Genomic DNA, 15,142 nt, shown 5'->3' on the forward strand with positions numbered 1-15,142 from the left:
CACACTCTTGTGTGTTTTGGCAGTCCACTCCTTATACTGCTGTAGAGTAATTCATTTTATGAATAGAAACAATTGATTTGTCTATTCTCCTGTTGGTGGACATATGAGTTCTTTCCTATTTTTGACTATTATACATAAAGCTACGATGAACATTCTTATGCATACCTTTGCGAACATATGCACTCATTTCTTTTGGGTATAAACCTACGGGTGGGATTTCTGGGTCAGAGGGTAATCGCATGTGTAGTTGTAGATTCTGCCAAACTATTTTTCAAACTGGTTGGATGAGTTTACTCTTACTAGGAAGCAATGTATAAGCATTCCAGTTTGCTCCACATTCTCACAAATATTAGGGATTATCAGTCTTTTAAACTTCAGCCACTCTAGGGGGTGTTTTGTGGTGTATTTTATTTCATGCACTTAAAATGTATTTTTCTGAGAAGGAATCCATAGACTCTCAGAGAGGTTCATGGCACAAAAGATTTCAAATGCCTGGTGAAACCTGGATGCTCTGGTTTTCTAACTCCAGGGGAGGACAAGAAGCAGAAGTTCAGGACAAGCAACTTCCTTTCGACAATGAGGAGGAAGTTGCTCATAGCTTTTCACTTAGTCACTTGGCCACGCCCAACCTCACAGGTATCTGGGAAATGTAGTCTCTGGCGGGGCAGCCACGTTCTGGGTCTAAACTCTACCAATATGGGAGGAGCGATGATTAATTACTGGCAGTCTCCTCCAGGATGCTGTGGACAGTCCTGGTGGTTTTTCAGTGGGGTGGACTTCCACAGCTGCTAAATGGACCTCCCCCGGGGCAGGCAACTGATGAATCACCTAGCTGCCCTGTTCGGCCTTTCTGGGACGTATTGGGGTTTGGGGCATTGGTTTCAGGCCCTCATGCTGAGCCTGCCCCTCAGGCAAACAGGTAGGGTGATGAGGTCCATGAGGTCCTCCGACAATGGATGTGTAAGACATGCTATTTTAGATGCATCGGTGAGTAACTGCATGACCCAAGGGTGAGTAGGGCAGCTTTCTCTGGAGAGAACGTTGGAGGTATTGGTGTGAGGGTGGCCTGAGTCATGCCTTCATCAAGTACCTGCAAAACATGTTGAAACTTTTCCAGGAAGTTGTCATAGCATCTCAACCAAGGTCTCCTGGGTCATCACTGAGTGTGGCTTTTACCCACTTCTCAGACTGGGTACAGCGGCCACGTAAAGACAGCTGTGGGTCTGGAGGTCAGCTGTCCCGTGTCTTCACCCCACACAGACCAGCAGCTACAGAAAACAAAGGTGGGAGCAAGTGCGAACATGTCCATCATTGGAAATGCACAGGTGGCACCAAATTAGGTGGCTGGAATACTCCTACCAAGGCCAAAGTGATGGGAGAGGCTTTGCCATGTAATTTGAGGTCAGAGTGGAACCAACAGTCTTTCTTCACAGTGAACTCACACATGCCAGCATGGGTTGGGATGGAGATTTGAGTCCATATGAAAACCAAAGAGGACACTGAGAAAGAGATTAAATCCTGCAGTGTAAGCTATGTGTAATTAAATATATATATATGTATATATATATATACATATACATATACACTTGGAAACAACCAAAGAAAAGCAAAAAGTCAAACTCCATCTGGGAAGTGGAGAATCACCCCAAATCCCTTCCTTCCCACCCCATCTAATCTCAGGCTCCCGTGTTTGTTATCTCCCCCCACTCGGCAGCAGATACAGGCAGAGATAAGAATAGCTTTGATTTCCAACTCAAGAAGGGGCTGGGAAAATTTCTAAGCTGCCAGAAGAGGTTTGGGATCTGCTCACATCTGGTGTGGGGTGTATGGTGCCACCAGGAAATGGAGGAGGTGGGAACTTTGGGAGAAGAAAAGGAATTACAAAGATGAACAGCACCGAGGGAGGAAAACGTGGTGCTGAGGGGAAGAAAGTGTGTTTCCCTGATGAAATTCTATTAGGGGAACTTTGGGCGGTGAGGCTGGGCTTTCAAGCAGGACACAGAGGGATGCATTAACGAGAAGCGAAAGCCCGAGGGGCGGCTTTATCACCATCTCCCCAGCGCCTGCAAACTCTGCACCGTGGGGTCTGAACGCGGTGACCCTGAGTTGCTGGAGTCGTGTGTGATGTGCATGAATGCACTGGACCTCCACCCTCCTGGTGCCTCCAGCCTGGGACCGCTAGTGACACGGCCGGTGGGTGACTCAGGTGTGCGCGGTTCATCAAGGGGGCTTTGTGGAAAGCCACGCTCTCCGAATGCCACGGCTCCTCACTGGGTTACAGCGGGTGTTTAGACGGCACGTCAGCTTTGAGGCTGTGAATTCCATTCAGACCTGTCCAGAAATTCTAGTTTGGGAAAAGTTATAAACAGTGTTCTCATGAACACTTATGAGGAAAAAACACACAAGTGGAAACACCCATGGGCGAAGGCTCTGCAGACAGATCTGAATAAAAGCTTCTCGGTTGGCACCCGACACACTGGACTCTTTTGAACAAAGCCTTAGGTCTGCCTGGCAGAACGTGAATGCCGACTGGGTATTGAACAGTATTATCCTTACTTGGCAACACACACACAAAGCGTGCTTCCTGGACATACAATTCTGACCTTAATACTCTTTTTTCTTTTCTCATTTACAATATTTGGCTTAATGAAGAAGCGTAATGGTGAATGTTTCCTTGGCAATTTGGCAATAAACATGGACATCTGTATTGAATATAAAGTCCCATTTGGTATTTGGGGGCAGAATGACCAGTTCATTAACGCGTGGGTAAAGTTTCTTGGAAAGCGAAGGAGGCTGTGTTGAGATCCAGCATTTTTCTTAAACATGGTCATGTACTGGGCTGTGCTGAAGCGGGGCAGAAGGGGAGGTTGGTCAAAACTCTTCATGGACTAGGCTTGAACCCTAGAAAAGCCCAGACACAGGGAGGAAATTGTTGATAGCATTGGAAATCCTTCCCAAGGGGTGTTTCATCAGCAGGCTCCTTACGGCTGCAGAATACAGCCTCCATTTAAAATATAACAGAGGGGAGTTTGGCGTTTTTTGATCTATGAGCCACCCGTTCTGCTTGCTCAGCCCTGCAATAAACCTTTCTCCCCTCTCTCCCTCTCTCTCTCTCTCCTGCTCTCTCTCTCTCTCTCTCCTGCTCCCTCTCTCTCTCTCTCTCTCTCTGTGTGTATATATATATATATATATATATATGTGTACATATATATATACATACATGTAAAACAGAGGTTTTGCAAGTGAAAGGAGGAAGGGAAGCTTAGTCAACAAATGGCATCAACTCATTTGCTTCAAATCCTTCACTAAAAGTAATTCATTAAAATTAGAAGTTAAGAATAAAACACCAGCCATAGGAAGACTGGAAGAAAATATAAATGAATGTTAATCAACCTCTGGTGTGTGTATGTGAGGATTCTTTTAAGTTTGGAAGAAATCACAGAGAAAAATGATAAATGTGAATGTATGACATCTTGAAATTTAGTATCTGCAAATAACAAAAAAAGGCAAAAAAGAGAAGAAAAAGACTGGGAAATAATATCACAGGTCAATGAGAAGCAAGTGATTAATCGTTGCCTTAGATCAGGTTCCCTGGCAACAGACGCAGATGAAGCATAGTTATTCAAAATGTTTATTGGCTCTAAGCATTTATTGAGGGATGAATGGATCAAGAAAATATGACATTTACCATCTGTGACAACATGGGTGGACTCTGAGGGCACTGTGTGAAGTGGAATAAGCCAGACAGAGAAAGACAGGTACTGCATGACCTCACTTATATGTGGAATCTAAAGAAAGAAAAAGTCAAACTTGTACAGAGGAGAAGTGGTTGCCAGGGGCTGGGGAGTGGGGGGAACAGGGAGGGGTGGGTAAAAGTACCAACTTTCAGCTCTGAGGTGCTAAGGTCTGAGGATCTCATGTATGATTGGGGACTACAGTGGACAACACTATATTGTAAATGCGTGAGGTGATGGGTGTGCTAATTAATTGGATGTGGAATCCTTCACTACGTATGTGTGTATCACATCATCACGTTGTACACTTCAGGTATCTTACGATTTCATCTGTCAGTTATACCTGAATAAAGCTGAAAATAAAAAAGGAGTTTGTTGGGGAGGGTTCTAGAAAGATCACCCGTCAGGGAGTGAAGCCCCATGTCTGGACTCTCCTGGACTCTGCCCCAAATATCTCTGCCTGTGGCTGATTTTCATTTGTTCATTTTCTCTGTAATAAACCAGATCCATCAGTATTACAAAAACTGAGGGGGGTTTGGGGAACCCCCAAACTTGCAGTTGGTGTCAGGAGGAAAGGCAGTCTCCTGTGGGAACGGTTCTAACTGGACAGGGAGCTGACTGGCACTCAGGCTCGGGGAGTCCATGTCCCCGTGCCTCTAAGGAGGAAGCTCTGCGGAGGTGCTCGGAGCTGGCTTGACTCTCCTCTTTCTGGGTTAGTTCTCCCTTTGATTCTGCGATAACTAGTATCTTTCCAATAAATTGTCTGCTTTTTCTTAAGCCTTCCCAAATTGGGTTCTGTTACTTGTAACCAAATTTGTAACACCTATAGAAGAAATAGTAAGTGCTATGAAAGCATAAGGTGGGGGACAGACTCCCGCAGGAATTCCTCTAAAAGATAAATAAAAGTCGACTTCATGAGGAGGGGACAGGAAAGAGAGAACAGGGAGTGAGATGGCCCCAAATTTGTTATGACACTCGTTTGTTATTTCTAAAGTTGGGACATCAAGGGAAAGGCTCAAGCATTTTTCCTGCCTCCCTGACTCAGAGTAAACAACAATTGATGGGAGAAGTTCTTTATAGAAGGATCAGAGTTAATGATTGCCGGGGGAAAAACAGAATTAGAAAATCATCACATTTCTCCTCTAATGAAGCAACAGATGAAGGTAAAGAAGAATGGCCTCTAAAGCCGGTAGGTGCACAGTTGATGGGGAACATTCTGTGGGACAGTCAGGCTGGCCACCCCTGAACCACTGATCAGTCTCGATCTCGATGTGACTAAAAGCAGGACAACCAGAACTGAAGGCTCTTCTTCATGAGATGCAGTAGGAAATGGGCAGCCCCACCTTTGATGTATTTTTGCTCCCAACCAAATTGAACCTGAATATCAACAAACTTCTGGATTTAAGTGCCAGTTTACAGGAAATATGGGGCATATATTAAATGACCAAGGAGGATTCAATCAACCAAAATCAGATTGTGAGAAATTCTATAAGAAAATTGTCCCAACGTCTTCAACAAATAAATGGCATGAATAAAAAGGAGAAGAAAGTTAAGTCGTTAAAAACTGAAGAGCCTTGAGACTCATGAATCAAATGCACTGTATGGACCTAGTTTGAATCCTGATTTGAACAAACTGATTGTAAAAAGACATTTGTATGACAGTTGGGGAAATTTAAATACTGACACTGTATTTGATAATATTAAAGCATCTTTTTTTTTTTTAAAGAGAACATAATATATTGTGGTTATGTTAGAGGAGAAGAAGAAGAAGGGGAACGGGAAGGGGAAGGAGAAGGAGTAGCAGAAGAAGAATAATTTTCATCTCTTAAGAGTACATCCAAGGTATTTCTGGAGAAATGTTATGTTTTCTGGAGTGACTATAAAATAGTTGAGTTGGGGGAGATGGATGGGAGGGGTATAGATACAACAAGATTGTTCAGGGACTTCTCTGTGGTCCAGTAGTTAAGACTCCACGCTTCCACTGCAGGGGGCATGGGTTCGATCCCTGGTTGGGGAACTAAGATCCTGCAAGCTGCACAGTGGGGCCAAAAGAAAAAAAACAGTTCAAATATTTACAATTGCTAAAGCTGATGACAGGAAGTCACTTTATTCTGGATGTAAAATCAACTTTTGTGGATGTTTGAATATTTTCACGATAAAAATGACACTGGGAAAACTGGGTAACATACCTCACATCCTACACTTGGATAAATAAGCCTCAATTACGAAAACCAAAACAAAAACCACTGAAAGAAATCATGGAAGAATTGTTTTCATGATCTCAAAATCTGGGAGGGTTTCTAAGAATGATTGCCTTTCTATTAGTGTTCTCCTGTGACTGTGTTCCTTTTGTCCATATTTTATTAAGGCTTTGGTTCTATCACAAATGACATTTGATGGTAGTTGACTTTTCTGGGTTGTTTTGCCAGATTTTCATATTAGTGTCAGGATACCCTCATAAAACAAATTGTGACATTTTCCATCTTTTCCAAAGCTCAGATTAACGTAATTTTTTTGGAGATAGTTCTCCAAAAACTTGTTCATTTTTTCCCCAGAGGTATCCAATGAGATGTTGAGTGTTTTCCCCCTCTTTTAGTATCAGGATGAACTAATGAGTTTTTATATATTCAGTGTTTCAATCTTCCCTTCCAGTTGGTTCTTGTGTCCTGAGACATTAACCACGAAGTCTCTGATGGCTTCCTTGCTTTCTGAAATAAGATATTTGAGGCTCATCTTGTACTTTTCCTGCCCTGGACCTGTAAAGAGCCATTTCTCCAAGAAACCCTGGTTCCTTTTAGTGATTGTTTTTATACCCAATATTATATATTGGATGGTCTTTAGAGACCACACAGTGGATGCCAGGTGTACTCATGCTACTGTTGTCATTGCTTCCGGCCTTTTCAGTTTGGAGCTAGGAAAAGCATATTAATTTATTTTTGAAAAAGAAAAATACATCATGAGTTCATATTTTTAAAAAAATGTATATATATTTATTTATTTGGCTGCGCCAGGTCTTAGTTGGGGCATGCGGGATTTAGTTCACTGACCAGGGATCAAACATGGGCCCCCCTGCGTTGGGAGTGCAGAGTCTTAACTGTTGGGCCACCAGGGAAGTCCCGAGTTCATACTTATTTTTCCATTTAAATTAAATATCTCATGGACTTAACTTCTTGATTTTATATTTGTATCTTCTTCTTCTTACGTTGAATAGCTTGGATCCTAATAAAATTAACATAATTACTTCATATAGATATATACATTTATAGTGTGTGTGTGTGGGGGGGTATGAATACAGTGGTTGCTTAATAATATGTCAGCTTGGCTAAGCAGAACTACATTCTTCAGAATTCCCTTCCCGGAAGATCTCTGCTTAGGGTTGGCATAAGAGATATTCGTGAGAGATTCTGAAGTAGCCGTGCTTCCTCTGAAAGCCAGTGTAGGCTGTGCCCTGCTGGAGCTCAAGCACATTTTGTGGGTCTGCTGCTCACCTGTTGGTGTGGGGAGCATCTGGGTGCAGAGTCCTCCGATACTGTGGGATCTTGTCCTTCAGCTTCTCCAAATTCTGGGCCGGGTGTGAGGAGAGAGTGGGGAGAAGTCCCTGCTGCCGCCCATTTCACATGAGCCTTTCCTTCCCGGCCACGGTGCTGTGACTTCAGGCTTAATGAAGGTGCAGAATAAAGAGCAGATGAGACTTATTAGCCCGCTCCACAGCTGGGCAAGGTCAAAGCTTTGCATATGAGTCCTTTATTCCGTGGCATTTCTAGGGGTTTGGCTTCTTCTATTGGTTCCTGACTGGTACACATGTATAAACACATCATATGTATGTATGTATACATGAGTATATGCATATCTATGCATACACGCATACGTGTATTTATGCATATATGCATGTATGTATATATGTACTACTATCTATATGAACTAATTTCAAGACAACAATACTAACATTATTGCTATCAATATCAATATAATTTAAGATTTCTATGTGATTGTTTTTATACCCAACATTATATGTTGGATAAAACATCTCTCTTCCATGATTTGAAATACCACTTGTTTCTTATACTAAATTTTCATGTTTCTTTGAGTCTAGTCTGGACTTCACGATATTCTAGCCCATTGAGGTCTCTATTCAAGTGTCAGTTCTACACAATTTTAATCACTATAGCTTTCTAATATTTTTTAATATCTGACAAGTCCCCCTCGTCTTATTTTTTTTTATATTTCAGATTTTTCCTGGCAATTTGTTTATCTTTCCTACAAAATTTAGAATCAACTACTTAACTTTTAAATAATCCTGTTAATATTTTTATTGGTTACACCTGTTTTGATCATTTATGTTTTCTTAGGAAATTATTCCACACACATTAACATTTTTTACACAAATCTTACATGTTAACTGTGGTTACACTCCCTCATTCTTTCCAAATGAAATGGTGTTGAATCACCTTTTTTTTGTTTGCATCTGTCCACAAATTGTCTGTTTCTTTCAAAGCTTTGGATTTGTCTATCAAGTGTATTATTTTATGTTTTAATTTATTCATTTTTGCTTTTGACTTTATGATTTCCTTCCTTTGCACTCCTTAGAGAAAAAGAAATTAGAAGAAAAAGTGATTGTGTATGAGAAATACCTGTTTCAATGTAAAGGAAAAGTGTCTCTTTCATTCCTTCACTGAATAATTTTTAATGCCTGCTATGTTCTGAGTTAGATACTAGACAAGAGGAAAATAAAAATATCCTTTTTGTAGGGAAATAGAAATCACCCCAGCATGTAAATACTATCAGATTCACAGGAATGCTTCTCTGGAAATTCTAACCCTGAACTGGCAGGCCCTGACTTTTCTCTGGCTCCGTTTATAGTCACCTGGATGGCTTCCCCAGCTACGGCTTCTCTATCTTTAATGGAGTAACAGAGTTCTTAGAATTGCAGTTAATAATATACATGTGTTGGCCTGAGAAGCCTGGGTCATCGCTTTCTCACTGGCGTCTTCAGACCGGCACTGCCTCTGAAACCATGCCCTTGTGCATTAAGAGGCCTGAGGGTCAACAGGTCACTGGTTTTCTAGCAATCAAGAAGAGGTAAGTGGATACTGACAATAGGAACGTGGCAACCAAATGGCACGCTCTTGCTTCTATGTAACTACTTATTTTTAGCATATGCTTCCTCAATTTAACCATCTCTCTTATGTGTAGTAAATGGACGTCAACCAGAAATGAAATTCCCTACTCGAGAAGCTCAGAAGGCAGTAAAAGATGTTCCTTTCATCTCTGAGTTTCTATAACACAGGAGATTCCTTTACACTGCTCCACACAAGCATAGTGGACCTACAAGGGCTGTTCGTTTAGAGTCACTGCTGTCTAGTGTTAGAGGTTAGAAATCACCCAGAGGCTGGTCCAAGCCCTTTGCAAGCACAGAGCCAGTGGGCCGTCCAAGGACATGGGGAGCTCGGGGAAGAAGGGGTTCCAGTCTCAGATCTCCCGGCCTCTGTTCTTTCCGTAATATCTCATTTTCTCATCTGAAAAACCAGGACAATCATAGCACCGGTAGATACTATTATGTGAGTATTAAGGGTGATAACATATATAAAGTGCTTAATGCAGTAACTGGTGTATCACAGTAAGTGTAGGCTTAGATTTTTAAAACTTTTAACAGATACCTGCACATCCTGAATCTTCCACACTTAAACAGTCATGGTGTCCCTGGGTTCCTAGAATTAGATGGTAAAGAAAATAGAGCAGTCTTGGATTACAGAATTTTAGGTACGTTTAACTTACGAAATGGATGGGCGGCTACAGCATTTCTACCTAAGCAATGTCTACAGAGAGCAGACCGGCTGAAGCAGAGCAGTATCTCACAGTTAACCCACAGGTTTTACTTAGATATCATACCTACTGGCACATCATGAAAATGGCATAGGTTTAATTCAATTTCTATAATATTTCATAATAATTATAATTCAATATAATATTGAGAAAAAGGTCAACTTTCCATGCCAAACCCCCCATGTTGTGGGTTAACTGCTGGGGAGATGCTGTGAAGATGACAGAGCACTGGGAGCCCTCCCTGGACCACTGTCTGTTTCCTCCACTCAACACCACCTCCATGACTTCTCTTAAAACAACTCAAAGCAGCAAACTTATTTTAAACCAAAGTGTTAAGTAAATTACTTCCTGGTCCATTATATTTACTTCTCACAACATCAGGTCAGCGAGAGAATTTCAATATCAAGGTGATGGGGTTTTTACGTTGGGGACCTACTGGTGACCTTTCAATATGCATCTGGCAGAGAGCACCTGAAAGCCATCGGCTGGACCAAAGATCAGCGGACTTTTCTTCTTCAAAGATCATAGATGAGGCCCAGGTCTATTGAAAATGTGTGGGGAAATGGATTCCAGCTGAGAAAGGGAATGTTGGATGCTAGAAAAGGATACAGGTCCTATCCTGACATGATGAGAAGTGAAGACTGGCCTGGGGGACTTGAAGTAGGTTTTGACTCCCAACTTCTGCCCTTCAAACTGGTCACCCAGCGTGGCTCAGCCTGATGCTGTTTGAATATCCTCTTTTTCCACATAAATGAAGCTCCAAAAGAGTTTGCAGTGGGTTTATAGCATGAGTGGACAGGGCCTGTGCCTTCGTGTTTACATCGGATGAATAACCAACCTTGGTAGCTTGTATTTGGGGCGGAAGGGACGGGGAAGGGGCAGATGTACCACGGAACAGGAAAACCTCTCCTGTGTCTCTCAGCAGTTCTACGCCCAGAATACTTCTGTCCTCTCCGTGCTGCTTCACTTCTGACACTCTGGTCACCAAACGTGTGGGGTGTTCTCACGCCAAGTGCTTCCCTGACACCAGCTGGTGTCCTGCAATTTACCCAATTCTGACGCTTATCTACGTGGAGAGACATTCGGATCCCGTAGGCCAAGGGCTCATTCTCACAAGACTGCCTCCATGTCAGTACACCTGTGCTTCTGACCAACTGGCTGCATATCAGAGGTTCCCACGTTCCCCTCCTCGGGTTTGATCATTGGCTAGAATGGCTCATAAAACTCAGGGAAATACTTTACTTCCTATTGCCAATGTATCACAAAGTATGTCTCAAAGGATGAAAATGAACGTCTGGATGGATGGAAGAGATGCACAGGGAGATCTCCGGAAGGGCAAAGAGCCTCCATGCCCTCTGCAGGCTCACCACTGTCAAGCTCCTCCATGTGTTCACCAGCCCAGAGCTCTGAGGAACCCTGTTCTTTGGGGTTTTTATGAAGATTTCATTACCTAGGCCTGCTTGATTAATTCATTGGCCTTTGGTGATTAAATCAACCTCGGCCCCTCTCAGCTCCCCAGGTGTGCAGCGTGGGGTATGGATAAAAGTTTCAACCCTCTAATCACAGGGTTGGTTCCCCAGGGAACAAGCCCCATTCTGGGGTTGGTTATCTAGAAGCTTTCCAAAAATCATCTCACTAATAAACTCAAATGTGGTTGAAAGGGGCTTGTGATGAATAATGAAAGACACCTGTACACCTCTTATCACTTAAGAAATTCAAGGGTTTTAGGAGCTCTGTGCCAGGAACAGGGATGAAGACCAAGTATATATTTCTCATTATAAATCAGAATACCACAACCATAATTTTTTTACCCAGTCACCCGCTGATGAGCTTTGGGTTGTTTTCAGTTTGGGGCAACGCTATGAATATATGTTTTTATTCCTCTCAGTTAACACCTGAGTGGAATGTTTGTATCATATGACAGGTGAATGTTTAAGTTTTTAAGAGACTGCAAAACTCTTTTCCAAAGGAGCTGTACCATTTTACATTCCCACCATCAGGATATGAGAGTTCCTGTTCCTCCACATCTTAATCTTAGTTATTTGAATAGGTAGGTAGTGGTATCTTATTGGGGTTTTAATTTGCATTCTCCTAATGTGTAATGATGTTGAATATCTTTTCTTGTGCTTATTTGCTATTCATATCTTCTTTGATGAATGTTTATTCCGATCTTTTGCCCATGCTAAAATTGTTTGTTTTATCATTGTTTTAAAAGTTCTTTATAGGAGCTATATACAAGTCATTTATCAAATTCATGATTGCAAATATTCTCTCCCAGTCGTGGCTTGTCTTTTCATTTGCTTAACATTGTCTTTTGAAGAGTGGAAATTTTTACTTTTGCAAAAATCTAATTTATCAATTTTTTCTTTAGTAGGCCATGACTTAGGTGTTGTATTAAAAAAAAACCTTTACCTTAAGGTCACAAAGTTTTCTTCCATTTGTTCCTAGAAGTTTAATAATTCTAGGTTTTACATTTAGGTCTATGACCCATTTTGAGTAAATTTTTGTATGGGGTATGAAGTATGAAACAAAGCTCTTGTTTTAAAAATGTGGATATCCAATTGTTTCAGTACATTGAAAAGATTATTTTCTTCTCTGAATTGCCTTTGTATCTTTGTCAAAAATCAGTTGTGCTTATACATATGTGGGTCTATTTCTGGACACTATTTAGTTCTACTGAACTATGTTTATGCCAATACTTTGCTGTTTTGGTTGCCATAGCTATAAAAGAAGTCTTCAAATCAAGTAACATTAGGCCTCCAACTTTCTTTTTCTTTTTCAAAGTTGTTTTGGCTACATACATTCTTTGTATTTCCATGTGAATTTTAGAAGCAGCTTGTCAATTTCTACCACAAAATGTGCTGGGATTTTGACTGGGATTATGTTGAATCTACAAATCAATTTGGGGAGGGTTGGCATCTTAACAATATTGACTCTTCCAGCAAATGAACAAAATCTCTCTCTCCATTTATTTTGGTCTTATTTAATTTCTCTCAGCAACGTTTTGTAACTTACAGATCTTGCACGTCTTTTGTCAGATTTATACTTAAGAATTTTGTAATTTTTGATGTTACTGTAAATGGTATTTTAGATTTTCAATTTCTGATTGTTGCTAGTACGTAGAAATATAACTGTTTTTTTAAAAAAATAAATTTATTTACTTAATTTTTAGCTCCGTTGGGTCTTCGGTTGCTGTGCACGGGCTTTCTCTAGTTGCAGCGAGTGGGGGCTACTCTGTTGCGGTGCGTGGGCTTCTCATTGCTGTGGCTTCTCTTGTTGCAGAGCATGGGCTCTAGGCGCGCGGGCTTCAGTAGTTGTGCCTCACAGGCTCTAGAGCACAGGCTCAGTAGTTGTGGCGCACGGGCTTAGCTGCTCTGCGGCACTTGGGGTCTTCCTGGCCCAGGGCTCAAACCCGTGTCCCTTGCAGTGGCAGGCAGATTCTTAACCACTTTGCCACCAGGGAAGTCCCTACAACTGATTTTTAAGTATTGATCTTGCATCTTGCAACCTTGCTAAACTTATTAGTTCTAGCAGATTCCTTCTAATTTTCTACATAGATGATCAAGTTATCTGTAAAGAAAAAGTTTTACTTGTTCCCTTCCAATCCACCTATGTTTATTTTTATATTTTCCTTTTATCACACTGGCTTGAATCTCAATATACTTATTGACCAGAAGTTGTAAAAGCATAAATCCTTGTTTCATTCCTAATCTTAGGAGGAAAGACTTCAGTTTTTCACCGTTAAGTATGATGTCAGCTGTAGCTTTTTATAGACGACTTTTATTAGGCTGAGGACATTTCCCTATATTCTTAGTTAACCAAGAGGTTGTTTTTTTGGGGTGGGGTACGCGGGCCTCTCACTGTTGTGGCCTCTCCCATTGCAGAGCACAGGCTCCAGACGCGCAGGCTCAGCGGCCATGGCTCACAGGGCCCAGCCGCTCCGCGGCATGTGGGATCTTCCTGGACCGGGGCACGAACCCATGTCCCCTGCATCGGCAGGCGGACTCTCAACCACTGCGCCACCAGGAAAGCCCCCAACCAAGAGTTTTTAATCATGAATGGGTGTGATGTATTACTTCCTGAAGGTGGACTGTGATGAGTTAAGTATGTCAGGTTGGTTGATTGTGTTTTTCAAGTTTTCTGTATCCTTACTGATTTTCTGTTTACTTGTTCTACCAATTATTGAGAGAAGGTTGTTGGAATCTCTGACTATAACTGTGGACTTGTCTATTTCTCCTTGTAATTCTATCAGTTTTTACTTTATCTATCTTTCAACTCTGTTATTATGTGCCTCAACATTTAATATTACTCTGTCCTCTTTGTGAATTGATCCCTTTATCATTATAAAATAAACTTTTTCTCTGGTAATATTCTTTGCTCTGAAATCTACTTTGCCTGATATTACTATAGCCGCTCCACATTTCTTTTGATTAGCATAGCATAACTTTTTCCATTATTTTACTTTTATTTATTATTATTTTTTAATTTGTTTGTTTGTTTGTTTTTGGCTGTGTTGGGTCTTTGTTGCTGCATGCGGGCTTTCTCCAGTTGCGGCGAGTGGGAGTCACTCATCATTGTGGTGCCTGGGCCTCTCATTGTGGTCGCTTCTCTTGTTGTGGAGCACAGGCTCTAGGCGTGTGGGCTTCAGTAGTTGTGACTTGTGGGCTCAGCAGTTGTGGCTTGCAGGCTCTAGAGTGCAGGCTCAGTAGCTGGGGCACACGGGCTTAGTTGCTCCGTGGCATGTGGGATCCTCCCGGACCAGAGATTGAACCTGTGTCCCCTGAATTGGCAGGTGGATTCTTAACCACTATGCCACCAGGGAAGTCCCCATTATTTTACTTTTAACTCTTTGTGTTTTTATATTTAAAGTGTGTTTGTTCCAGCCTGCATGTAGCTGAATCTTGTTTGTTTGGTTTTTTTAATCTAATCTGAAATCTGATTTTGAATTAGGGTGTTTAGACCATTTTTATTTAATGTGAGTACTGAAAGGATTTGGTTAAATTTATCATCTTACTATCTGACTATCTTACTATTTGACTCATATTTTCTTTGTTCCTTTTTCTGTCTCTTCTGCCTTCTTTTGGATTAATTGAGTATTTCTGATGATCCCATTTTATCTCCTTTGTTGGGTTATTACCTATAATTCTTGTTGTATTATTTAAGTAGTTGTTTAGGGTTTGTAGTATTCATCTTTAACTTATCACAATATACCTTCAAGTGATACTATACCACTGCATATATAGTATTATAATAGTATACTTCTATTTCTCCCCTCTGAATCCTTGTGCCACTGTTGTCATACATTTTGCTTTCATCTATGTTATGATTCCTGCACTACATTGTTATTTTTGTTTAAATAGCCAATTATCTTTAAAATATATTTAAAGAAAAAAATACATATTTACTCATGTAATAAACCATATCTGGTGCACTCTATTCCTTCGTGTGGATCCAAATTTCTACCTGGTGTCATTTTTTTTTTTAACCTAAAAAAACTTTTAGGTTATGGAAAATTTCAGAGTACACAAAAGTAGAGAGAATGGTACAGTGAACCCCCATGTATCCATTACCAACATTTTGTGCCA

The 15,142-nt window shown here is 41.2% G+C and overlaps 1 protein-coding gene across 1 annotated transcript in view; it reads right to left on the minus strand.

The window, feature by feature from the left end:
• The window catches only part of PPP4R1 (protein phosphatase 4 regulatory subunit 1), a 133,025-nt gene that overhangs the window by 96,847 nt on the left and 21,036 nt on the right, over positions 1–15,142 (minus strand). The window contains exons 2-3 of the mRNA XM_079941870.1: positions 9,392–9,442; positions 7,223–7,391 (exon numbers count right to left, since the gene is read on the minus strand). The gene's annotated coding sequence lies outside the window, so the exon portion shown is untranslated. The remainder of the gene's footprint in view (positions 1–7,222; positions 7,392–9,391; positions 9,443–15,142) is intronic.

Source organism: Stenella coeruleoalba (genome assembly GCF_951394435.1).
Source record: "Stenella coeruleoalba genome assembly, chromosome: 14".
NCBI lineage: Eukaryota > Metazoa > Chordata > Mammalia > Artiodactyla > Delphinidae > Stenella > Stenella coeruleoalba.